The following is a 26,626-nucleotide window of genomic DNA, read 5'->3' as shown; positions in this document are numbered from 1 at the left end:
TCCTGGACACACTTCAGTAAAACAAAAAACCTAAGAGAGAAACACGGGATCCAAGAAACAGTGAAATCACCTAATGTATTAGTTTACTGGATACTATAACAAAATACCATAGACTGGGTGGCTTAGCAGAAGTTTATTTTCCAAAAGTCTAGAAACTGGAAATCCAAGATTAGGATACCAGTATATTCAGTTCCTGAGGAGGGCTCTCTTGATGGTGTGCAAATAGCCAACATTTCACTATACGCTCACGTGACCTCCTCTCTCTATGCTTGGAGAGATAGCACTCTGGTTCTCTTTTTATAACGATACTGATCCTTTCAGATCGGAGGCCCACCTTTATGACATTATTTAATCTTAATTACCTCCTAAAGACCCTGTTTCCAAATAAAGACACATTTCAAGTTCAAGCTTCAACACATGAATTTTGGGGAGACACAGTTCAGTCCATATCACCTAAGGTATTCAATTAATAAAAAGAACTTTGAGCAAAAGCTGTGCTATCAGTTAACCAAAAAAAAATTACTGGTTCAGTAATTTGAACCTGTAATTTGAATTACTGGTTCAAATTAGAACAGAAAATCTGAGAATTTTATGAAAAAGTCTTCAAATTAGAGTGAATATTACTATGTAGGTCATATGAATAAGAATATATAAATTAAATTATAATGTGCTTTTAATGAAAAGGCATTCTTCTTCTTAACAGAAAAAGAAATTAAAAGTAGAAAGAAATACAAATAAAAAGTTATGGTCCAAACCAAGTAATCATACATAGTATGATTTTGAGTAATTCATTAGATCATAGGAAATGACAGTTCTTGAAACAACAAAGCCAAAATATTTAGTCATATAAGTCACATATATAAATAAGACTAGTACTCTGAATTGAAACTTTGTTTTATAGACCTGCCTTTTCATACTTAGAGAGTAATCCTCAAGGTAGACTATGATTTTAATCTTGTTTTTATATTAATGAAAGGCAACCTGATTTTATGAGATGGTATATTAAGTTTTACTATCTGGAAACTTAACCCTCTGAGAAATATGAAGCCCTAATGTCACAATAACAACCCCCATCACAATAATAAAATGTTATCGAAAATCTTTTCATTTTTGCCTTGATCTTTTATTTTGGAAGACTATTTTAGCAACTAATCATATATTTTTAAAATTAAAGTATAACATTCTCATTTTAGTATATTTTTCTTCTGTCAAATTCAAGTAAAGTTAAGCTTAATGTGTTTTAAGATGTCAACCATCATTCTTTGGATGACAGGAATATGAACAATTTCCACTTTATTCTTGATCCTTTTTGATATTTTTCAAGTTTCCCACCATAAACATATTATTCTTAAAATCAGAACAGATTGATGAATGTTATTTTTAATTAAAAGAATAATTAAATTTCAAATAAAGAAATATTGATATTAAGGATGAAATAGCTGTGAGGAACCTGGTCGTGGTTCTACATTATCTCTAAAAGTAGAGACAAGAAAGACAGGATTAAAAGAAATGAAAAAGAGAGAGAGATCACTAGAGTGAATGTTTTCCACTATTGGAAACAGCTGAATAGACCACAATCCAACCTCAAAAATTTGTGAATGTTAGTCATTTGGAAAGTAAAACATATTTGCCCTGGATGCTGTAAATATTTGAAAAGATGTCTGAACATGCTTCCTTTAATTATCTTTATCTTTTTGGTTTTTCTTGGTATTAACTGGAAACAATTTGGATTATAGATAGCAAAAAGCATGAATAAAAAGGTTTATTCTGATTTTGCAATAATAATAAACAACAATTGGCATTTGTTGAGCCTGGACTATATGATAGGAACAATTCTAAGAACTTTACATTAAATTTGCTTATTTGATCCTCCCAACACTGCCTTAAGGTAGGTATGGCTATCCTCACCTTACAGGTGAGAAAACCAAGACATAAAGAATTTAAATGACTTGCACCAGGTCACTTAGAGCAAATAGAAGCTCAGTAATAATCCAGACAGTTTGATTCCTGAGGCCAACTCTAAACTGTGACACTAAGTTGTTCTTAATGGGACAAAAAAGATGATTGATGCTTTTTCCAAGATTAATTAAGAAGCATACGAGGTAAAAGTGGGAATCAGTTTTCAATTCTCAACTTGGTTTATTAAGAAAAGATGTAGACTTTCTCTTTGTGACTAAATTTGCTACCCAAAGAAATGAAATCAGTTAATCTTTGAAAAGCATCCTATAATTTACAAAGCATGATTACATGTTAGAGCTAATTTAATAGGCCAAAATCTTGAAGGATCAGTGGTATTATTATTTAGTAGCTGCAGAATATGAACATCAGAGAACAGAGATGACTCAGCTATTCACAGGAGAGTCAGAATGAAACCATGCTCTTTAGCCTGGATGCGATTCTCTTTCCATCCCTGTTTTCACAATGAATGCCAACACTGACTATCATTTGCAGTAATGTGGATAGAGCTGGAGGAAATTATGTTAAGTGAAATAAACCAGGAACAGAAAGTTCTCACCTATATGTGGAAGATTTAAAAGTTGGTCTCAAGGAAGTGAAAAGTAGAAAATGGGATAACAGAGACTGGGAAACCTGAAGGCAGGGAGAGACAGGAATAAATATGTTAAAGAATACACAATTACAGTTAGATAGGAAGAATAATCAGTGTTCTATGCCACTGTAGGAGGACTATAGTTAACAATAATACATAGTTTCAAATATAAAGAATTAGGATATTGAATGTTCCCAACACAAAGAAATGATAAATGTTTGAGATGATGGATATGCTGATTACCCTGATCTGATCACTATATATTAAATGTATCAAAACATCACTATGTGCTCCATTAATATGTACAATCATCATTTGTCAATTTAAAAAATAATTTAAAAAAATTTTAAAGCAGCAACTCTAGCTAGACAAAGTGGCAAACACCTATAGTCCCAGCTACTCTAGAGGCTGAGGAAGGAGGATCACTTGAGTGCAGGAGTTTGAGACCAGCCGTTGCAACATAGTGAAGATATATCTCTAACATAATAATAATAATAATTAATAATAATAAGCTGGGTAGCTGCAGGCATCATGCTATGCAACTTCCAACTATATGATATGATTTGGCTGTGTCCCCACCCAAATCTCATCTTGAATTGTAGTTCTCATAATCCCCACATGCAGGGGGAGGGACCTGGTGAGGGGTAATTGAATTGTGGGGGCAGTTACCTATATGCTGTTCTTGTGAAAGTGAGTGAGTTCTCACAATAACTGATGGTTTTATAAGGGGCTTTTCCCCCTTTTGCTTGGTACTTCTCCTTGCTGCTGCCATGTGAAGAGGATGTGTTTGCTTCCACTTCTTCCATGATTGTAAGTTTCCTGAGGCCTCCCCAGCCCTGCAGAATTGTGAATCAATTAAACCTCTTTCCTTTATAAATTACCTAGTCTCGGGTATGTCTTTATTAGCAGTATGAGAGTGGACTAATACGCAATACTGTGGGGCTACAGTAACCCAAACACAAAACAGCATGGCACTGGTACAAAAACAGACACATAAACCAGTGGAACAAAATGGCCCAGAAATAAGGCCACGCACCAACAACCATCTGATCTTTGAAAATCCTGATGACAACAAGCAATGGGTAAAGTATTCCCTATTTTAAAAATGGAATAACTGGCTAGACATATGAAAAAGATTGAAACTGGACCCCTTTCTTACACCATATACAAAAATCAACTCGAGATAGATCAAAGACTTAAACGTAAAATCCAAAACTATAAAAGCCCTGGAAGACAACCTAGGCAATACCATTCTGGACAAAGAAATGGGCCAAGATTTCATGATGAAGAAGCCAAAAGCAATCACAACAAAAGCGAAAATTGACAAATGGGATCTAGTTAAACTCAAGAGCAAAAGAAACTATTAACATAATAAACAGACAACCTACAGAATGGGAGAAGATATTTACAAACTATGAATTTGATAAAGGTCTAATATCCAGCATCAATGAGAAACTTAAACAAATCCACAAGAATAAAACAAATTACCCCATTAAAAAGGAGGCAAAAACATGAACAGCTACTTTTCAAAAGAAGACACACATGTGGCAAACAAGCATATGAAAAAAGGCTTTACATCATGGATCAGAGTTAGAGAAATGCAAACCAAAACCACAATGAGATGCTGTTTCACATCGGTCAGAATGTCTATCATCAAAATGTCATAAAACAACTGGTGCTGACAAGGTTGCGGAAGAAAAATGCTTATACACTGTTGGTGGGAGTGTAGAATAGCTCAGTTACTGTGGCAAACAGTATAGTGATTCCTCAAAGATCTAAAAACAGAACTAACGTTTGACTCAGCAATTCCATTACTGGGTATATACCCAAAGAAATATAAATCATTCTATTATAAAGATACAGCATTCACATGTATGTTCATTGCAGCAGTATTCTCAATAGCAAAGACATGGAATCAACCTAAATACCCATCAATGGTAGACTTGACAAAGAAAATGTGGTGGCCGAGCGCGGTGGCTCACGCCTGTAATCCCAGCACCTTGGGAGGCCGAGGCAGGCAGATCATGAGGTCAAGAGATTGAGACCATCCCGGCCGACATGGTGAAACCTCATCTCTACTAAAAATACAACAATTAGCTAGGTCTGGTGGTGCGTGCCTGTAGTCCCAGCTACTCGGGACACTGAGGCAGGAGAATAGCTTGAACCCAAGTGGCAGAGGTTGCAGTAAGCCGAGATCATGCCACTGCACTCCAGTCTGACAACAGAGCAAAACTCCGTCTCAAAAAAAAAAGAAAGAACGAAAGAAAATGTGGTACATATATATCATGGAATATTATGCAGCCTTAAAAAAGAACAAGATTATGAACTTTGCAGGAACATAGATGGAACTGGAGGCCATTATCCTTAGCAAACTAACACAGGAGCAGAAAACCAAATACTACATGTTCTCACTTATAAGTGGGAGGTAAATAATGAGAACACATGGACACATAGAGGGGAACAACAGACACTAGGGCCTATCAGAGGGTGGAGATTGGGAGGAGGGAGAGGGTCAGGAAAAACAACTAATGTGTACGAGGCTTAATACCTGGGTGACAAAATAATTGGTACAACAAACCCCCATGACAAAAGTTTAACTCCATAACAAACCTGCATATGGAATCCCTGGATGTAAAATTAAGGTTAAGAAAAAAAGCAGCAACTCTTTAAAGTCTGTCTTCATTTGAGAAATGTCAGGAAGAAATACAGAATTCTTTTTATTTGTTGCCTTGATCCGTTTTCCCCTTCATTCTTGTACTTCACTCCAGTTCCCACCACCCCCACCCTCATCCTCGACCCTAGCCCCCAGGCACCTGCTCTACTGTGTTTAATATCTGTCCTTAAATTACCATGTATCCTTGTAAATGCATTTTATGTCATGCATTAATTTACAAAAACGGCATTGTGCTGTGACTTTTATTCTGCTCCTTGTCTTTGCTTTGTCAATTACGTTTGAGACTTGTATGTACATCTAGTTCACTGTTCCTAATTGTGTGTGATTTTCCTTGTTATGCAGGCACCACAGTTTCCTTATTCACTTGTCTGGTGATAGAAAATGACTCTTCCTTTTTCCCTCTACTACGACAAACCACATCCTGACATAAACCCTAAACTTGTTTCCTTAGTGACCTGAGAAAAAATTTCCTGGCAGATATCCATCGGATAGATTATCATAAGGCATGCATTTTCTTGTTTTCACTACAGACTGTCAGTCAGCTTCCCATAAAAAAGTATATCATTTATTCTTACTAGCAGAGCATAAAATTATAGTGTCTCACATCCCCTCCAACCTTCGTAGCATATTCTAATCAAGACCAATCTGACATTTGTAAAATTTTATCTCAGTGCCAAGTTTAGTTCTATTCTTGAATTATTACGTACCTTAGATACTCACTGGCAAATCAGGTTTCCCCTTCTCTAAATTACCAATTCATATCCTTTGCCTGTTTTTCCATTTGATTTCTTATCTTTTTCTTGGTTTTTAAAAAATTTACTTTATATTCTAGAAATGGATCCCTTCTTAACTTTACAAAATGCAAACATTGTCTCTCAAGTAGTTGTCTAAAACCTTACTTTGTCTATGGCATGCTTTATCGAGCAAAAGCATTTTTATTTTTATAGATTTAGGAGTACAAGTGCAGGTGTGTTCCATGGATATATTGTGTAGTGGTAAAGTCTGGGCTTTTAGTGTACTCATCACCTGAAGAGCATACACTGTACCCAATGGGTAACATTTCATTTCTCACCACTCTCTCATCATCCCACTTTTTGGAGTCTCCAATGCCTACTACTCCACTCTGTATGTCCATGTGTGCCCATTGTTTAGCTCTTACTTATAAATGAGAATATGTGGTATTTGATTTTCTGTTTCTAAGTTATTTCCCTTAGGATAATGACCTCCAGCTCCATCCGTGTTGCTGCAAAGGACATGATTTTTTTCTTTCTTTCTTTCTTTCCTTTTTCTTTTCTTTTCTTTTTTTTTTTTTTTTTTTTTTCTGACTCATAGTACTCTATGTTGCATATGTACCACATTTTCTTTATCTAATCAATTGTTGATGGACGCTTAGGCTGATTCCATGACTTTGCTGTTGTAAATGGTACTGTGGTAAACATGAGAGTGCAGGTGTCTTTTTCATATGGTGATTTACTTTCCTTCGGGTAGAGCCCTAGTAGTGGGATTGCTGGATAGAATGGTCATTCTATTTTTAGTTTGTTGAGAAATCTTCATACGGTTTTCTACAGAAGTTGTACTAATACATTTCTACCAACAGTGCATAAGCATTTCCTTTCTCCACATCCTCACCAATATCTGCTGGTTTTGGACGTTTTAATAATAGTCATTCTAACTGGTGGAAGATGGTATCACACTGTAGTTTTAATCTGCATGTCTGAGAAGTAATGTGGAGTCTTTCTAGTGTGTTTGTTGGCTGTTTGTATGTCTTCTTTACAGAGGAATGCAAACATCTGTCCATGTCCTTTGCCCATTTTTCGTTGGGATTATTTGATTTTTCTTGTTAAGTTGTTTGAATTCTTTGCAGATTCTGGATATTAGCACTTTTTCAGATGCATAGTTTGCAAATATTTTCTCCATTCTGTGCGTTGTCTCTTTACATCATTGATTATTTCTTTTCCTGCACAGAAGGTTTTTAATTTAAGTCCCCAAATTGGAGAGCCACATGAAGAAGAATGAAACTCAACCCCCATCTCTCACCATATACAAAAATTGACTCAAGATGGATTACGTACCTGAAACTATAAAAATCCTAGAAAGAAAACTAGAAAAAAATTCTTCAGGACATTATCCTAGGCAAAGAATTTATGACTAAACTCTCAAAAGGAAATTCAACAAACACAAAAATATTTATTTCAGTGTAAACCGACCTAGCCGTTTATTGTCTTAAATGTATACTCCTGGAATTTCATTTAAAAATTCTTCTCCTCCCCTAAGTTACAAAGTATTCACTATGTTTTCTTCTATCAGTGGTATTTAACCTTTCACAATAAGGATTTTAACGTGTCAAATCTTCTGCAGATTAGTAAAACAAAGATCAGTGTTATTTTTCTTCATTATAGGAAGCCAAATTTTTCCAATATCATACACTAAGCTGTTGCATTCCTTTGTTTTGTGGTCCATTTTTAATACACATTGTATTTCTAGAACACAAACAGATTTCACAGAAGGGCCTCATAATGATAAAAGATTTTAACCGAGACACTAGCTGTGGTCCTTAAATCATATTTAAAGAAGATAAATAGCCCATGATCCCCATTGTTTGGGACCCAAACTTAAAAGAACTGCATTATACCATGTGGTGTTTAATTAGTACCTATCTGCTCCATTCTTCAAATTCACTCACCTTCTTAAACCTCTAAACTTTTTCTTCATTGTAAGAGCTTCACTTCAGAAAACAGTAACCTGCCCAGACTCCACTTCGGGGATTTCTAAAACCCACACCTTTCTGGCAGAACTGGTAGCTAACATGCTGTACCTATGCAAAACATTGGTCTTCCCAAGCTAAATTGTGAGACTCTTTTTCCAAGAAGAGCTGCATAGACAGTAATAATATTATGCAGCATGCATAATAATAAATGAATAATCAAATCTCATGCTTCAAGAAATAAAGTAATTACTGCTGTATTTAGGAACCAGAGCCTACCTCCTCCATAAACAGCATTGTCCAAATCACCGGAGGCTTTGTGTATAAATGTGTGTGTGTTTTTAAGTATGTGTGTTTATGTGTATTTGTGTGCAAGGGTGACAAATTATGCAAATTAATAAAAATCTTAGAGTGAGACACAATATGCCTCTTCCTCCTAAACTTCTAACATCAGTCAGTAGAAAAAAATCAGAGCCTAGGATGCATAGAGTTATATTCTACTTGGGAATAATAAATCCCAGATTTTCATTGCTCATCCTGCTTCTTTACTCACTAGAGAATAATCTCCCCTGAAACTGTGCCCAGGTCAAAAGTGCCAAATAGCATTCATTAAAGAGATTGCTTCTAGAATTCCTCTTGCAAAACACTTATTTCTTCCTCTTGTGGTTTCGGTACACTTGACAGACTGGAAGCAAATCTAACATTTTTCACTGTATCACCACTTCATAAAATACTACTTTTAAAGATACATATTTTCCATTATTTTTCCCATAATGTAAACCTATTTCGCTTAACACTAATTCAGCTACATATAAAATCACTTAAATGCCAAAAGCCTTTTTTGATGGAGTTATTATTCTAAGCTCTAATCCTAACACTGTCAATGCCTTTCACCTTTTCAGCTTGGGCAGTAATAACCCATTCAGCAATAGACATAAAAATCCTTGACCTAATTTCAAAAGTTCAACGAAAATCATAGATTCATGTAATAAAAGGTTATAGGACAGCTTAAAACTTCAGTGTGATCTCTTTGCTTAATATTATATCTTATGAAATCAGCGCAAATTGATGTATACCTTTCTCACTAGACTGTAAACTCCTTGAAGGCCAAGATTGTGCTTTATTCACCTTTACATCCTCAGTGCCTGGCATGCTATAGACAATCAATAAATTATACTGTTGTTGACTTCAACTGTTAATATTGATCAGAAGCTCTGAATTGGCAGTTTGATATTATATTGATATTAAAAATATGGGGACTATAAATTAATGATTACTTAATAAAGACAATTTGAGAAGGAGAGTACATGAAATAGGGGATTTTTTTTTAAGTTGGGAATCATGCAGTTACACTACCATTTTATATATTATTTGCTATTATTACACTTTCTAACTTTGGATTTCTCCAATTTAAGAGATAAATATTAAATGACTAATCCACAGTAATATAAAAGAGATTTAAGAGTAAAACTATAACAAACATGGTTTCTTAAATAGGCAGTCTTGTATTCCTGGCAGTTCATATTTATGGTAGTTTTAAGTATTTGTGTGGGAATTGTGATTATTCAATAAGAAAATAATATGCAATCCTAGGCAGAACTAATTCCACCCAAAAATACTTCACCAGGAATTAAAAATGTTTTCTACTATTATCAATGTATTGCTAGATCTTTTAAATTGCTTTGATTGCTATTGAAGTGCCAGACATATTCAGGAAAATGTGAATAACATTGCAGTCCAGGTGAGATGAAAGCAACAGATAATATTCTAAGATCAATTTAACAAACAAATTAAACAGGAAGGAATGTAGTATAACGCATAGTAAAAAAATCATGCCTTACCTCACTAAAGACAATCTCATAGGTAGTAATCAGTCTTGTCCAACATCTAGCATGCTCTTTCTTGCTCTCTTCTCTCAATAGATGGATAAATAAATATATACAGGTAGACATACATATATATCTTCTTGAAAATTTTTTCTTGTTCCCAGTACCTAACATTCCAGCTTATCAAGTTTAGGAGAATAGACTCTATGTGAAAAACATAAAAAACCATATTAATTTGCCAATCTCAGTTGCCAGGCATTATAAAATGTCAAAAGCAGAAATCAAAAAGCTAGAACATCCTGATTGTTTTGGAAGCAGTCGTCACAAATTCTCCAAAAAAAGAACACAATAGTTGGCATATGGAAGCAGATCAACAAAAGTTTATTAAAGGCATAAGATCAAAGTTGGTGAAGTATTTATCTGTTAACTGTGTATCTTCCCTTTACCTGATTCCTAAAAAAATAACAGGCTGTTTACCAAATAGAGAAGAAAGTCCAGGGTTCGGGGCACACACGAGTAAGACGATGGAGGTCCTTGTCCCCCAAACAATGACTACTCTCTACCATCTCCTACATGCTCTGAGAAAATTTCATCTAGAAAGGGTTTCTCCAGGCTTAGGCATTTTGATATTTAGGCTTCATCAGATAAACAATTCTCTTTCTGTAGACATCAGATTTTTAACCTCTGATCAAATGAGGAGCAATAAATATGATTATTACTAGATATTACATATAAAAATTTATAGGTAAATGCCAAATATGAGTCTTTAAAGTAGCTCTAACATCAAAATATACTGCAAACTTAATTGCATCTACTCTCCTTCAAAATTTTCTGGTTGATAATTTTAGAAATTTTTTTTTTTTTTTTTTTTTTTTTGAGACGGAGTCTCACTCTGTCACCCAGGCTGGAGTGCAGTCGCAGGATCTCCGCTCACTCCCAAGCTCTGCCTCCTGGGTTTATGGCATTCTCCTTCCTCAGCCTCCCAAGTAGCTGGGACTACAGGCACCCACCACTATGCCCAGCTAATTTTTTTTTTTTTTAATAGAGATGGAGTTTCATCATGCTAGCCAGGATGGTTTCGATCTCCTGACCTCATGATCCACCCAACTCGGCCTCCCAAAGTGCTGGGATTACAGGCATGAGCCACCATGCCCAGCCTAGAAAAAAATTATATCTTTGAGATGACTATGTTAACACATAGACTGCTCAGCTCGCATCTTAATCTTTTTTTTTTTTTTTTCCTAAGAACTTGGAACTGACTCTGTGGCCAAGAAGTAAAAGGGAGCCTGCCTAAAGTAGACATTCGATAAATACTTACAGAGTTAACTCTTGGAAGGAGGTAAAATTGGATCACTACCAACACACAGCATTTTCTTATGTTGGTAAAAACATACTGACTAAAGTAAAGTATTCATAACCTACAAATAAGTGGATTTATTTAAGTTTTCAAGCATGCCTTACATGGGCACACAGACCATATTTTCCTTACAAATGGATCAGAATGCACCTGACTCAGGAATTTTGTACAGCTTTCGTATGGGATAGGCAATATAGCAAATGTTATTTGGATGCTTAGGACATTTATTTCAGTGATTTGTAAAACTGCAGGCAGAAATTGGGACAGTTTCTGAAAGCCTGGGATATATGGTCTCTATAACTATGGAAAATTAGAAAGTTAGAGAACAGTACAAGGAGGAGCAAAAGAAAAAAGGAAATGCAGGGGTCAGCCAAGCTGCCTAGGAAAACAATATTATTTTAAATGGAAAAGTTTGGGACATCAAGATTAAGAGTTAGACGTAGAAAGTCTTCTAATGTACCAAAACTACATTACCTTGTGAAACCCACAATTAACCAAGTCAGCTATTAAAATATTATCTCTGTGCTGCATAAGGGCAGGAAGAGGTTTTTATCTAGGAACTCCAAATTATTCTCTATGGATGAAGCACTAGTCTAGCTAATACACTAAAGCAAGGCTGATTTACCTAGAGAAGAAAAGAATATTGCTAATGACAGAAAATACAAACTAGCTAATACAAGGCTTAAAAATGGAATTTGCACATTCCCAAACCAAAGAAATACACCTTTTCTCTCTGCTCTTCCTCTCTTCAAAGAAAATGAAAAGATAAATAATTTCTTTAAGGAAGATATCCGTATAGGCTTACTTATGTGTGAGCCGCCTGAGAGCTACTGGCTGTCAATGTCATTTCAGTCATTCTGCCAATATATGCTCTCTCTATCTCACACTGATTGGAAGGGTTTTCTAATTTCAGTGACCGGTTAGTCTGCTCACTCAAGCATCCTGCAGCCATACATGAATTCTTCCTTATTACAAGGTCACTTTCACCTTACATCTCTGCCTTCTAGTTGGATGTAAAATATCCAGGTGTTCTGGATTATTAAAACATACACATAGCTTACCCTGCTTGAGAAAGATTATATTCGTTTTTCATGGGGTTTTACATCTCATAATGAGCTACTTGTGTGATGATCCATTTTCATTTTTAATTAGGATGTCCTCTGAATTCCCTTTTTGCTCCTGAAGACAAGAAAAAAATTAATCAAGAGATATCTTTGTAAGCTTCGAAACAATTAAAATGCAATTCTTGCAGGAGTATTATCAGATCAAGAGAATCTGGAATTAGTTGTTTGGTGTTATCATTATCAAAGGCAAACTCTCACTCTAAATGTAAAACATGTCTGATAAGCCTTATTACATAAAGCTAAAATTGTGTTTTTTAAGAAGGAAAATTGATTCCTGAATCTGGCTATGGATATCTAATGTCAACTTAACAGGGTGTCTATTATCAACGAGTGATTATGATAAGTGCTGTCTTGGAAGGGAACAAATCCTGAGAAATAATTGTATTTGCTAAATCCAGACTCGCTTTGGCTTTGGTTCTGGCACCTGCCACAAAAAAGGACAGCTGTTCTGGACACCCACCAAGTAAATACTATTAAGCTCATTAACACAAACATTTTGACTATGATCAAGTGAAGTATCAGTTTAATCCATTCTGTGTCTCCTGTCAAGGGACTTACTCGGTCTTGCCCTGCTACTTAGAGAGGTTGTGGGGTGGAACTTGGCAGGCCAACATAATCTCTTCCATCTTTTACAGCTATGAGTTTTATTTATGATCTAAGTGAAATGGCATAACAATGATAATGATAATAATACCTCAGGTGGATAAATACCTCAACCCTAAGGAGCTCAGAGGGCTCTGCTGATATTTATCTAATTAATCCTCACCACATGCTTGGTGAGGATGCATGTGGCATTATCCCTGGTTTACAAATGAGGAAAACAGGGCAAAAGTGACTAGCCTGGAATCACCAAGTAAGGTACTTTGGAGACAATAATATAGTCAAGACTGCTGATCTCTCAATGCAAATACTGTGATGAAAATTAGCAATGGTCACAATTTTAAATTTCTGGTAAAAACTACATATGTAACTGTGAATATTACTATTTGGTAATCGCATTGCATTGCCCAGGGAGCAATAATCAAATAAAATAAAGAGGTATATGGATATATTATATCCTCAAATGATCTATAAATCCCTTTTTATCCACATATGTTGACCATTGTGTTTGATCAAGTTATAATTGAATTAAAAGGGACAAATGTGGCAGTTATTTAGGAAGCTTTTTAGACACTACTCCAGAAGAATTTAGAGACCACAAACAAACCTATGTATTCTATAACCTATATCATGCTTACTGTTTAAACCTCAGGATTTTACCTCATTAACACTGCTTGTAGTAAAACAATTTTTGTTCGTATTACTCAAATATTATCATAAACAAAACAACCTGGCAGATGATATCTGATCCTTTAATTATTAAAAAATCTCAGCTTAAGGAAAAGTGACTACACAGATTTAGATTAGAAAATCAGATACAGATAGCACTGGGCCTCCATGCTATGAATCAACCTGTCCTTGTACTTATAGGGCCAATTGAATATTTACTAACAGCCATTGGCACTAATCCACTGACCATTTACTGTGACAGTGAGAGCCTTTCAAATAATTGAAATTTGACCAATTGCAAACTCTAAAAAATGTATGCATGTTTTTCTGGAATTGTGTGCTTTTTCTTTCTGTATGCTATTTCTTTCAGCAATAAGAATATTTTGTCTTTTTCAAGGATGCCTTCTCTTACCACTCCTATTCAACATAGTGTTGGAAGTTCTGGCCAGGGCAGTCAGGAAACAGAAATAAATAAAGGATATTCAGTTAGGAAAAGAGGAAGTCAAATTGTCCCTGTTTCTAGATGACATGATTGTATATTTAGAAAATCCCATCCTATCAGTCCAAAATTTACTTAAGCTGATAAGCAACTTCAGAAAGTCTCAGGATACAAAATCAATGTGCAAAAATCACAAGCATTCCTATACACCAATAACAGACAAACAGAGAGTCAAATCATGAGTAAACTCCCATTCACAACTGCTACAAAGAGAATAACATACCTAGGAATCTAACTTACAAGGAATGTGAAGGACCTCTTCAAGGAGAACTACAAACCATTGCTCAACTAAATAAAAGAGGACACAAGCAAATAGATCATTCCATGCTCATGAAGAGGAAGAATCAATGTCAGGAAAATGACCATACTGCCCAAGATAATTTACAGATTCAATGCCATCCCCATTAAGCTACCAATGACTTTCTTCACAGAATTGGAAAAAACTACTTTAAAGTTCATATGGAACCAAAAAAAGAGCCTGCATAGGCAAGACAATCCTAAGCAAAAAGAACAGAACTGGAAGCATCATGCTACCTGACTTCAAACTATACTACAAGGCTACAGTAACTAAAACAGCATGGTACTGGTACCAAAACAGATATATAGATAAATGGAACAGAACAGAGTCCTCAGAAATAACACCACACACCTACAGCCATCTGATCTTTGACAAATCTGACAAAACAAGAAATGGGGAAAGGATTTCCTGTTCAATAAATGGTGCTGGGAAAACTGATTAGCCATATGTAGAAAGCTGAAACTGGAATCCTTCCTTACATCTTATGCAAAAATTAATTCAAGATGGATTAAAGACTTAAATGTTAAATCTAAAACCATAAAATCCTTAGAAGGAAACCTAGGCGATACCATTCAGGACATAGGCATGGGCAAGGACTTCATGACTAAAACACAAAAAGCAATGGCAACAAAAGCCAAAATAGACAAATGGGGTCTAATTAAACTAAAGAGCTTCTGCACTGCAAAAGAAACTACCATCAGAGTGAACAGGCAGCCTACAGAATGGTAGAAAATTTTTGCAATCTACCCATCTGACAAAGGGCTAACATCCAGAATCTACAAAAAACTCAAACAAATTTACAAGAAAAGAACAAACAACTCCATCAAAAAGTGAGCAAAGGATACGAACAGACACTTCTCAAAAGAAGACGTTTATGCAGCCAACAGACACATGAAAAAATGCTCATCATCACTTGTCATCAGACAAATGCAAATCAAAACCACAATGAGATACCATCTCACGCCAGTTAGAATGGCAATCATTAAAAAGTCAGGAAACAACAGATGCTGGAGAGGATACAGAGAAATAGGAACACTTTTATACTGTTGGTAGGAGTGTAAATTAGTTTAACCATTGTGGAAGCCAGTGTGGCAAGTTTTCAGGATCTAGAACTAGAAATACCATTTGACCCAGTGATCCCATTACTGGGTATATACCCAGAGGATTATAAATCATGCTGCTATAAAGACACATGCACACGTATGTTTATTGCGGCACTATTCACAATAGCCAAGACTTGGAACCAAGCCAAATGTCCCTCAATGATAGACTGGGTTAAGAAAATGTGGCACATATACACCATGGAATACTATGCAGCCACAAAAAAGGATGAGTTCATGTCCTTTGTAGGGACATGGATGAAGCTGGAAACCATCATTCTGAGCAAACTATCTCAAGGACAGAAAACCAAACACCACGTATCCTCACCTATAGGTGTGAATTGAACAATGAGAACACTTGGACACAGGGCGGGGAACATTACACACCAGGGCCTGTTGGGTGGTGGGGGTCTGGGGGAGGGATAGCATTAGGAGAAATACCTAATGTAAATGACAAGTTGATGGGTGCAGCAAACCAACATGACATATGTATACCTATGTATCAAACCTGCACGTTGTGCACATGTACCCTAGAACTTAAAGTATAACAACAAAAAAAGAAAATATTTTGTCTTTTTCTTCTTGCAGCAATGAGGATAGTTTTACTTTTTTTTGCCTTCAGAATATATCTATAGCAATACCATAAAATAATCAGGAAGTAGTTTGAAGTTCAGAAAGAATTTTGCTCCTAGTCCAAAAGCCAGATGAACCACAATTTAACTTTGTTCAGAGCCTCTGCTCCTGTAAAAGAGAATGTAAAGGAAAGATGGAATGAACAGAAAATAGACATATTTTCCTAACGGAAAATGTACCCAGCAAAGGGACAATAGCTGATTAATTTTAGAAGAATATTTTTACTTTCAGCACTCACAACTTTTGAGTTCCCTTAACTGTCCACTGTAAGTACATTTTAGTCACAGCATAAGACCCTTAGTAAGACAATTATTAGTTGAATGTTTGATATTTTTGTATGCTAGCACTATGCAAATATGTATCACTTTTCATATGTGAGGCATTATGTTAGGCACTTTCATATTACTGTTATTTAATCTTCACAACAAACTTGTTCTTCTCATAGGAAACAACCAGCAAATATCGGTTGAATAAATGAATAATAGAGGAAGATATTATCTTTATTTCACAGACAAGGGAACAGATTCATACTGACAAAGTAATTTGCCTGATGCCATGTTGCCACTAAACGCCCAGGTCTGAGTTCAAATCCTGAAAATCCTACAATGGGTCCATAATTTCTACTATACAATTGTCTCCTGAAATAGGTAACTAGTTTTTTAAAAAGGCTTTATTTAAGGTAACTCTTTGAGACTAATGAGTGTCATTTCTGAGCACCTAGAAAGTATAATTGGGAGATACGAGATAAGAAATCTCATAAAGACCTAACTAAATCCCAGAAAGTTAATGACTTAATTCCTGTCTACTTTCTTCTTTCTAAAGTAGAGATGTTGTTCAAATGAGTGTGGTCTTTGGAGAACAGAGATTATAACATCCTTAACCCTTGCCTCCATGGACATTAGAATATCACTGAAGCTCCTCATGCCTCCCTCCTACTGTTCCTAGTAAATATCTGGGAAATGTAACCGCTTTTGACGTCTGACTTCAGGAGGAGGCAAATTGGAGAACCATTTAAAAAGTCACTACAGTAAATGTATACAAAAGAACCACAAATGTAGAAAGGAAAAAGAAGATCTGAGAAAGTGAATGAGGAACGTTTACGTTTTGTTTTAAATACTATCAATAAATGACTCTTTCAGAAATGGTCTTTGTAAACCAAAGACAAATATGTTAGACAATGGGAGTTATATATCTGAACTGAACACAAGATGTTTAAGGTTTGGTGTGCATGCTTATTTTATCAACATGCCATATGCACGTACTTTCAAATGCAAACTTCAAAACATTTTGTATTTTACTCGTGAAATACTTGAAAAGTATGAATTTCACAATCATGATGGAATTTAAAAGATCAGTTAAATGTTGATTTTAATTACAAACATGATGATCTGCCTTTACATAGTTATAGAACCAGTGTATACAACCACCAAATATTGTCAGTATAATTCACACAGAAATATTAACAATTGAACAAATCCTATATTTAATCATTCGTTATTTACACATCAAGTGTATGTTCTAACATTACTGTGCTATCTTGGCTCTTTTTGGTAAAATCATAAACTAACATGACAGGGTTTCATACATTGTTAAAAATCTCCATGGACTAATTTTTCAACCCCCTGGATCATACTCAGCTCTTCACTGTAGGGTCTTTATGTCCATAAGTGGACCCTTCAGGTATGAGAGGCTTCAGTTTTAATGGACTCCTAAGTGCTAACAATGAAGCAAACAGAAATATAGAATAGTTAAAAGGGCAACATTGATGTGGATGATCCTGTGCATTTTTAAACATTATCTAAAAAGGATCTTTGCCAAGAATATACATAGATTATAAATATATATACACACACACACACATACACACACACACACACACACACGCACACACACACACACATACATACATACACCTGAGACTGGATAATTTATAAAGGAAAGAAGTTTAATTGACTTACAGTTCTGCATTGCGGGGGATGCCTCAGGAATAACTATATATAGTTATTCAACTTAGTTTAGCTAGTTCCTTTATGAAAGATTTTCATTCCAAAGAGACTCACTTCACTCCACCTAAGAGGAATGCTCAAGCAAGTCACTGCAGATTAGGCTCTTTATGCACTGTCTTTCACCTAGCCCACACCAACTTCTTCATTATTTGCACCCCTTCATCTTGTTTCTTTGGATGTGAAATCTAGCTAAACATGATGAAAAGCCTCAACTCTGTTCCCTACGAATGTCTTCCCTCCTCTCCTACTCTCTACTTTCATCTATTGCTTTCTAAGTAGTACCTTGTGGAGACTAGACCTCTCTAGTTCCAGATCTGCCTCAATCTCTTTTCCCTCTTTTCACTCCCAAATCATATTTTAGCATTTTTTACTTTGGGTCTTTCATTCACTGAATAAATGTTTATTGAGATCCCACCATGTGGTCAGCATTGTTTTAGATACATGAAAGAGAGCAATGAACAGGAGTCTTGGTTGTCATAAAACATCCACTGCAGTGTGGGCACAGAGAGTAAAAGTAAACAACAGAATACATAACACATTTTCAAGGAGTTGGTGCTAAGAATAAAACACAGCAGCATATAAGCCTAGAGAATAAATGTGGGGCAGGGAAGTCTCTTTTAAATAAGTGATCAGAAGAGATCTATAATGAAAGGAGAACAGAGGCTGTTTTAATCAGGCTGCCACAACAACACACCATAGACTGGGGTGACTTAAACAACAGAAATTTATTTTCTCACAGTTCTGGAGGCTAGGAGTCCAACATCAGAATGCCAGGATAGTCTGTTTCTGGTAAGGAATCCCTTCCTGGCTTGGGGACAGCTGCTGTGTCCTCACATGACAATGAGAGAGACACAGAAAACTCTGTTGTTTCTCTTCATGTAAGGGCACTAATCCCATCATGAGAGTCCCACTCTCAAGACCTCATTTTAATCTATCTCCAAAAGGCCGCTTCTCCAAACACCATTAAATTGGGAGTTTAGGCTTCAATATATTAAGGGTGGGAGGACACAATTCATTCCATGGTGGAGCCCTGAATTACGTCAATGAGTGAAAATCTGATGGAGGAGGTACTCCAGGTGGAGTGCTATGAAGCAAGAATCAGTATGGAGTATTTGAGGAATGGAAGGCCAGTATAGTTAAAACAGAACGAGAAAGTGGGAGAGTGATAAGGGCAAGGTTGGAGAGACAGACAGGGGCCAGATCATGGCAAACATTATAGAAGCAGTGAGGAATTTAGGGATTATTTTGAATATAATCCAAGTAAATAGATGGATTTTGAGAAAGAACATTACTTAATCTAATTTATGTTTAAAAGAAAATCACACCCCACTGCTGTGTGGAGAATTGACTGAAGTGGGAACACGAGTGAAAGCATCCCTGTTTGGAGGCTCTTAGAAAAGTCTAAGTGGGAGATAATGATACTAGTTTAACAGTAGTGGAAACAGTGACGGGTGATGAGACTTAGTATGTATTTTGAAGGGAGAACCAACAGGACTTGCTAATAGAGTAGGTGTTGAAAGTAAGAAAAAGAAGAGTGAGATAAAGAGAGCAATGAAGGCTTATTTCTTAGTTTTGTCTTCAGCAATGACATAAACAGTGACACTGTTTGTTGAGGTTAATTAGAATTAGACATGGAGTGCAGACATGATAAGATGGAAATTAAGGGTTCAATTTAACATACAAAGTTTGAGATATCTCTTAGCTATCCAAGTAAAGGCTTAATGCTGAGAAAGCCAATGGAAGGGTTACAAATGAACATATAACTTGGAAGCCGTCAGCAGAGATGTGGTATTTAATTATGTGGAACTGAATGAGGTCACTTAGGAGAGTCTAGAAAAATAAAGACTGTATTAGTCTGTTTTCACACTGCAATAAAGAAACTACCTGAGACTGGATAATTTATAAAGGAAAGAGGTTTGGCTCATAGTTATGCACTGCTGGAGAGGCCTCAGGAAACTTACAACCATGGCAGAAGGTGAAGGGGAAGCAGGCACCTTCTTCACAAGCAGACAGGAGAGAGAGAGAGATTGAGAACCTCAAACACTTTTCAAACCATCAGCCCTCATGAGAACTCTGGCACTATCATGAGAATAGTGTGGAGGAAACCGCCCCCATGATCCAGTCACCTCTCACCAGGTCACTGCCTTGACACACGGGGATTACAATTTGAGATGAGATTTGGGTAAGGACACAGAGCAAAACCATATCAGAGGCCAACAGGTGAACTCTACTGCTGCACATTTAGAGACTAGTAATAGGAGGAAAAGTTATCAAAGGTATTGAGGAAAGGTTAGCGGAGCTGTAGAAAGAAAACCCAGGAGACTGTTCAACCATGCCATACTCTGCTGAGAGCTTAAGGTAGAAAAGGACAGTAAATGGATCACTGCACTTGACAAAATGGAAGCTAATGGCTACCTCCATTTTTAGTAGACTTTTAGTGGTATGATGGTGACAAAAAACTAATTGGAACAGGTTAAAGAGAAAATAGGAGAAAAGAAAGTAGAGGAAGACAGTAGAGACATTTCTTTCAAGTAGTTTTACTCTTGAAAGAGATCAGAAATATGTGGCGGCAGCTAGAGACAACAGTGGGTCAAGGGCAGATTTCTCAAGATGGAAAATAATAGCAAGTTTGTATGCTGGTGGAAATCACTTGGGAGGGGAGAACTGATTAAGGCATAAGAGAAAAGAGACAGAGAGAGAATAACTGTAAGAAAAAAGAAATTGAGTAGGCAAGAGTGGATGGAATCCTGTGCCAAAGGAGAGAGTTTGGACATATACAATATCAGAGAGAATTCATGGAATCCAATAGAAGAAAAGTCAGGGTGTGGCTTTACATGCAGGTATGTTTTGAAAATTTGTTAGGCGAAAGATGGACTAGTTTTCTTCTGAATGAAGGGGGAGAGATTGAATTTGAGGTTTGAAGAGAGCAAGTGTGAGGTAACTATCACAGTAAATGAGAAAGTAAAGTTGTATCTTTTATATAATACAATAAAAGTAAATTTCTTTTGAAACTTAATTCCCATTTGCAACATTGTTTGTATAGATAATTATTTCAAATAATGTCCCGTATAATAAAGTCCACATTTCCAAAAGTATAACTTTGCTGTTATTCAAGTAAGTGAAGTATTCCTTTCTTACAAAACTAATACTACGCTAATGAAATTTGGCAAATAAAATCCACCAAGTTGCTCATCACCTCCTATTAAGTAAAGTCTTATTATATCTAATACTCTCTTTTTTATTAAGGAACTAAAACCCTGTTAACCATATTTAGTCTGTTTTGGATGAAGAAAGTCCACAATTTTCAAGCAAGAAGCAATTATTTTAAAGAAAATAAGTTGACAATAAAAAATCTCTATCAGGTTCCAGCCCCAACTGAGGCCCAGAAGGACTGTGTGGATGCGCAGAAAGAACACTTGGGGGGACCATAGGCAGGTGAATATGGTTTTGTTCAGCAGCAGCTCTCATCCATAGCTTTCTTACACTGGCTCCCTCACACTGTCTGCCCTGTGTCTGCTGCTTGAGGCGGCAGCTCTGACACACAGCTGCACGGGTGGCTCTTCCCTGCCTTCAAGGTCAGTAGCTTAACTCTTTTTCTCTCTGGGCATGAGCACAAGCCATGCCATGCCATGCCATGCCATGCTAAGCCACGCTGTGGCTCCCCTCTGTCCATTGGCAAGATGGACAGTTTTGGCTCAGTCTCTTTTTCTGGGCACCAGAGCCTGCAGAAGAGCCCTGTTGGGTCAAGTCAAGCCCTGTGCAGTGTCAGCAGGGCAATTATACCTTTTACAGACAATAGTGGCCCAGAGCCAAGCCTGAACTTACACAGTTTATATAACAAGTGGAGGTATGTGCCTGCAAGTCAAACTCACTGAGCCACGCTGACCTGCATATCTGCCTCGGCCTATTCCTTGACCAAAGCACATCCATGTGCCTTACAATCTCAGTAAGGTGAAAAACACTCGTTGTCACTGTATTTTCTAGAACACACACTAAACTTGAGCATTGGAGAACAAAATACCCTGGGAAGATTTCCCTGAAAGTTTTAATAAGAGTACATACACATGAAGAGGTCCATTTATGTTTAGATTTACTATTTCTTTTTCATTATTATAATTGTTAGGTTCACAATTACACCAAATGTCCCTCTTGGGGACAGATTCCAGCCCACGCTGAGGCCTGAGGGGAGTAGGTGGATGAATGGCAAATAGCTGAAAGAACCCTCGGGGGGCTGTAGGTAGGTGAAATGTAGTTTTATTCAGCAGCTCTCCCATCAGCAGCTTACTCACATTAGCCCTCTCACTGTCCACCTTTATCTCTCCTGCTTGCTCCAGCTCTGCAGCTCCTCTCAGCAGCTGCTTCCCAGGCACAGCTGCACAGCCAATCTGCAAGGTAAGCTCTCCCTTACAGTTCTAGCAGCTCAACTCTTTCTCTCTCGCCACAAGCTGATTCCTGACTTCCCCCTGCCCTGCTTCAAGGTGACCAGCTCTTCCTTACAGTGGTCAGTAGTACTACTCTCTCTCTGGGGACCAGAGCGCATGCCATGTCGAGCCAGGCCATACCCTGGCTCTCCTCGGTCCATCTGCAAGATGAATAGTTCTGCTTCTCTCTCTCTTTCTCTGGGCTCCAGCAGCTCCTGTACAGCATTAGCAGGGCAGTTGTACCTTTTACAGACAATAGTGGCTCAGAGCCAAGTATGAACTTACACAAACAGGTTACATAACAAGTGGAGCATGCACCAGTGCACCAATCCCGCCAACTTATGCATGCCTGGATGTCTGCCTCAGCCTAATTCTCCCCTAACGCATACCCATGTACCTTATAATAATAATGGAGCTTTATCAATAAATACAGAACAAATTAAACATTGAATATTATATAAATATATAAATGTTCCATGAACAATATATTATTAGAATCTCATTTGTTTAGAACTTGTCTTAGCTACAGTTCTAGTTTATTTAAGTCACTTTCTATATATATAAATATTGCTGTCTTGTCTTCTTTCTACAATCACCATGGAATTATTTGAACTGGGAAATGTCCAGTGAACTCTATATTACACTCATATTTAGAATATGCAAAATCTGGGTTAATCTGTACATTCAGTTAGGACTCCCCGAGCAGTTGACTCTGAGCCAGGGACTAGCCTACAACAAGTTTGCTGGGAAGTGCTGTAGGTATTATCAGCTGGAGGAAGAGAGAAGGAAGCAGGATTGAGCAGAGGGTGAGGCTGTGATGCAGTACATTCTCAACAAAGTCCTCAGTTGAAACTGTGAGAGCACTGCAACTAGGATGGCTTTTCAGAGTTGTGCCCAGCTGGGGAGAGGAAGAGAAGCCTTTGCACCCACCTTAAGCACCAGACACTGAGTATGAATTGCTCCTGGGAAGGGGACATAATTTGCACAAGGCAGTTCTCTTCAGCTGAGGACTATTTCCAGCTGTGATCTAGCAGGCAGCAGTACTCCTGGCAGCTGGAGGAAAAGCCCTTCAGTTCTAAAGGAGGAGCAGTGGGCAGCACGTTGTCCACTACAAGAGTAAAGATCTTAGCTCCATTGTAAAATTGAGAAAAAAAAAAACGATAGTTTTAAGGGTTGCCTTTGAAAATGCAGAATCAAATCAGTTCTTCTTACAGGTACAGTATGTTTTGTGGGAACAGGAGTAAGTAAAAGATTTTTGTTGTTGTTGCTTTGCTCTGAGTATGTGTTGATGTGTTGACCTCATAGAGTCCAGAGAGGTCCTGACCAGCAGCTCAGAGCTCAGAACTCTAATATGCACAAGATTCCCTATAATCACAAGAGGACTTGGATGGAATGTGATAAGTGCCACCTTTATCTTTGAGGAAAGGCATTTATAGGTCAGTGCAGGAGATTAACTGCAAATTAGAGGACGACTAGTAAAGAGTCAGTAATTTGGTGGTCTCCACTCCCCGCAGGGACACAGGATATTGAGAATTATCAACATAGCTATCCTCTGTTGAAAATCTAGAGAATGTGACCTGAATAGTAGTAGTGATGATGTCAGTAGTAATAACATTAGTTTTAGTAATAGTAGTAGTAGAGGTAGTAAGTCATGAATATTTTCTATAAACCAGACATTGTATTAAGGACCATAATCGAATTACAAAAAGTAAAATAATTTCCAAGGCTACCTGCTGATGACAAGCAGAACTAAAATTTGGCTATCTGTCTATATTACTCCAAAATATTATTTTTACTACATAAATGATGGTCTAGAAAGAAGGTTTTAAACACAAATTCCTTCAAAAGTTACACAAATAAAAATGGGTGAAGTAGGCTGCTGTTATGGTTAATATTGAGTGTCAACTTGATTGGATTGAAGGATGCAAAGCATTGTTTCTGGGTGTGTCTGTGAGGGTGTTGCCAAACATTAACATTTGAGTCAGTGGACTGAGAAAGGCAGATCCCTCGATCTGGGTGGGCACAATCTAATCAGCTGCCATCATAGCCAGAATAAAAGCAGGCAGAAGAACATGGAAAGACTAGACTGGTTTAGTCTTCTGGCCTCCATCTTTCTCTGGTGCTGGATGCTTCTTGCCCTTGAATATCGGACTCCAAGTTCTTCAGCTTTGAGACTTGGACTGGTTTTCTTGCTTCTCAGCTTGTAGACGGCCTATAGTGGGACTTCACCTTGTGATCCTGTGAATCAGTACTCCTCAATAAACTCCCTTTTAATATACATCTATCTTATTAGTTATATCCCTCTGGAGAACACTGACTAATACACTGCAAATAACTTGCATTGCACCTATTATGTGAGTAATGGAAGCTCAGATAAGTTGGAGAAAGGAGATAAGTAATACTCAACTCCCATCAAGTGTTACTGAGAGGTGACAATGTGCTAGCAGGCCTCACTCTCAGCACCTCCTCGGCCTCCGCGCCCACTCTGGCGGTGCTTGAGGAGCCCTTCAGCCCGCCATGGCACTGTGGGAGCCCCCCTCTGGGCTGGCTGAGGTCGAGCTGCCTCCCTCTGCCTGCCGGGAGGTGTGGAGGGAGAGGCTTGGGTGGGAACCCAGGCTGCCAGCAGCGCTCATGGGCCAGTGCGAGTTCCGGCTAGCGGGGTGTGGCATGCCGAGCCGGGCGCAGGGCGCGGGGCACCACACGCCCGGCGCACAGAGTGGCCAGCTGGCGCCACCGGCCCAGGGCAGTGAGGGGCTTAGCACCCCGGCCAGCAGCTGCTGAGGTTGCACCAGGTCCCCCAGCAGTGCTGGCCTGCCAGCGCTGCACTCAAATTCTCACGGGGCCTTAGCTGCCTCCCTGCAGGGCAGGGTTCAGGACCTCCAGCCCACCATGTCTGAGCTCCCCCTCTGCGGTGGGCTCCAGTGCCCGAGCCTCCCCAAGGGAAGCTGCCCCCTGCTCCGTGGCTCCTGGTACCATGGACAGCCCAAGGACTGAGGAGTGCAGGCGCTGCTCTGGACTGGCAGGCAGCTCCGCCTGCAGCCCTGGTGCAGGATCCACTAGGTGAAACCAGCTGGGCTCCTGAGCCAGATGGGGACTTGGAGAACTTTTATATCTAGCCAGAGCATTGTATGTGCACCAATCAGCACTCTGTATCTAGCTGATCTGGTGGGGACTTGGAAAACTTTTATGTCTAGCTAGAGAATGGTAAATACACCAATCAGCACTCTGTGTCTAGCTCAAGGTTTGTAAATACAGCAATCAGTACTCTGTGTCTAGCTCAAGGTTTGTAAATACACCAACTGGTACTCCGTATCTAGCTAACTCTGTGTCTGGCTAACCTAGAGGGGACTTGGAGAACTTTTCCATCTAGCACTCTGTGTCTAGCTCAAGGATTGTAAATGCACCAATCAGCACTCTGTCAAAACAGACCAATCAGCTCTCTGTAAAATAGACCAATCAGTGCTCTGTAAAATGGACCAATCAGCAGGATGTGGGTGTTGTCAGATAAGGGAATAAAAGCAGGCTGTCCTAGTCTGCCAGCAGCAACCCTTTCTGGTCCCCTTCCGGACTGTGGAAGCTTTGTTTTTTCGCTCTTTGTGATAAATCTTGCTGCTGCTCACTCTTTGGGTCCATGCTGCCTTTATGAGCTGTAACACTCACCACGAAAGTCTGCAGCTTCATTGCTGAAATCAACAAGACCAAGAACCCACCGGGAAGAATAAACAACTCCAGATGTGCTGCCTTTAAGAGCTATAACACTCACCACGAAAGTCTGCAGCTTCACTCCTGACAGCAAGACCATGAACCCACCAGAAGGTAGAAGCTCCAGACACATCTGAACCGTTTGAAGGAATAAACTCCAAACACACCATCTTTAAGAACTGTAATACCGCAAGAGTCCACGGCTTCATTCTTGAAGTCAGTGAGACCAAGAACCCACCAATTCCGGACACATTACCATTTGGAAATGTGGGCCCCATCTGACCAAATATACCAACTTTTCAAGAAAAGCAAAACATATGCAGTGTAATGTAAATTCACCCCTTTACTACTGACTTAATTTGAAAAAAATAAATAAATGTTACACAAAACATGTCTGGAACAAGATTCAACTACTTCTGAATTAGAAAGAGTTTGCTATTCTAGATGCCAATCTGTTCTGGATTG

This window comes from Macaca fascicularis, chromosome 5 (assembly GCF_037993035.2).
Source record: "Macaca fascicularis isolate 582-1 chromosome 5, T2T-MFA8v1.1".
In the NCBI taxonomy this organism is placed as follows: domain Eukaryota; kingdom Metazoa; phylum Chordata; class Mammalia; order Primates; family Cercopithecidae; genus Macaca; species Macaca fascicularis.
The sequence above is the reverse complement of the archived record's forward strand: the minus strand, read 5'-3'. Positions refer to the sequence as shown.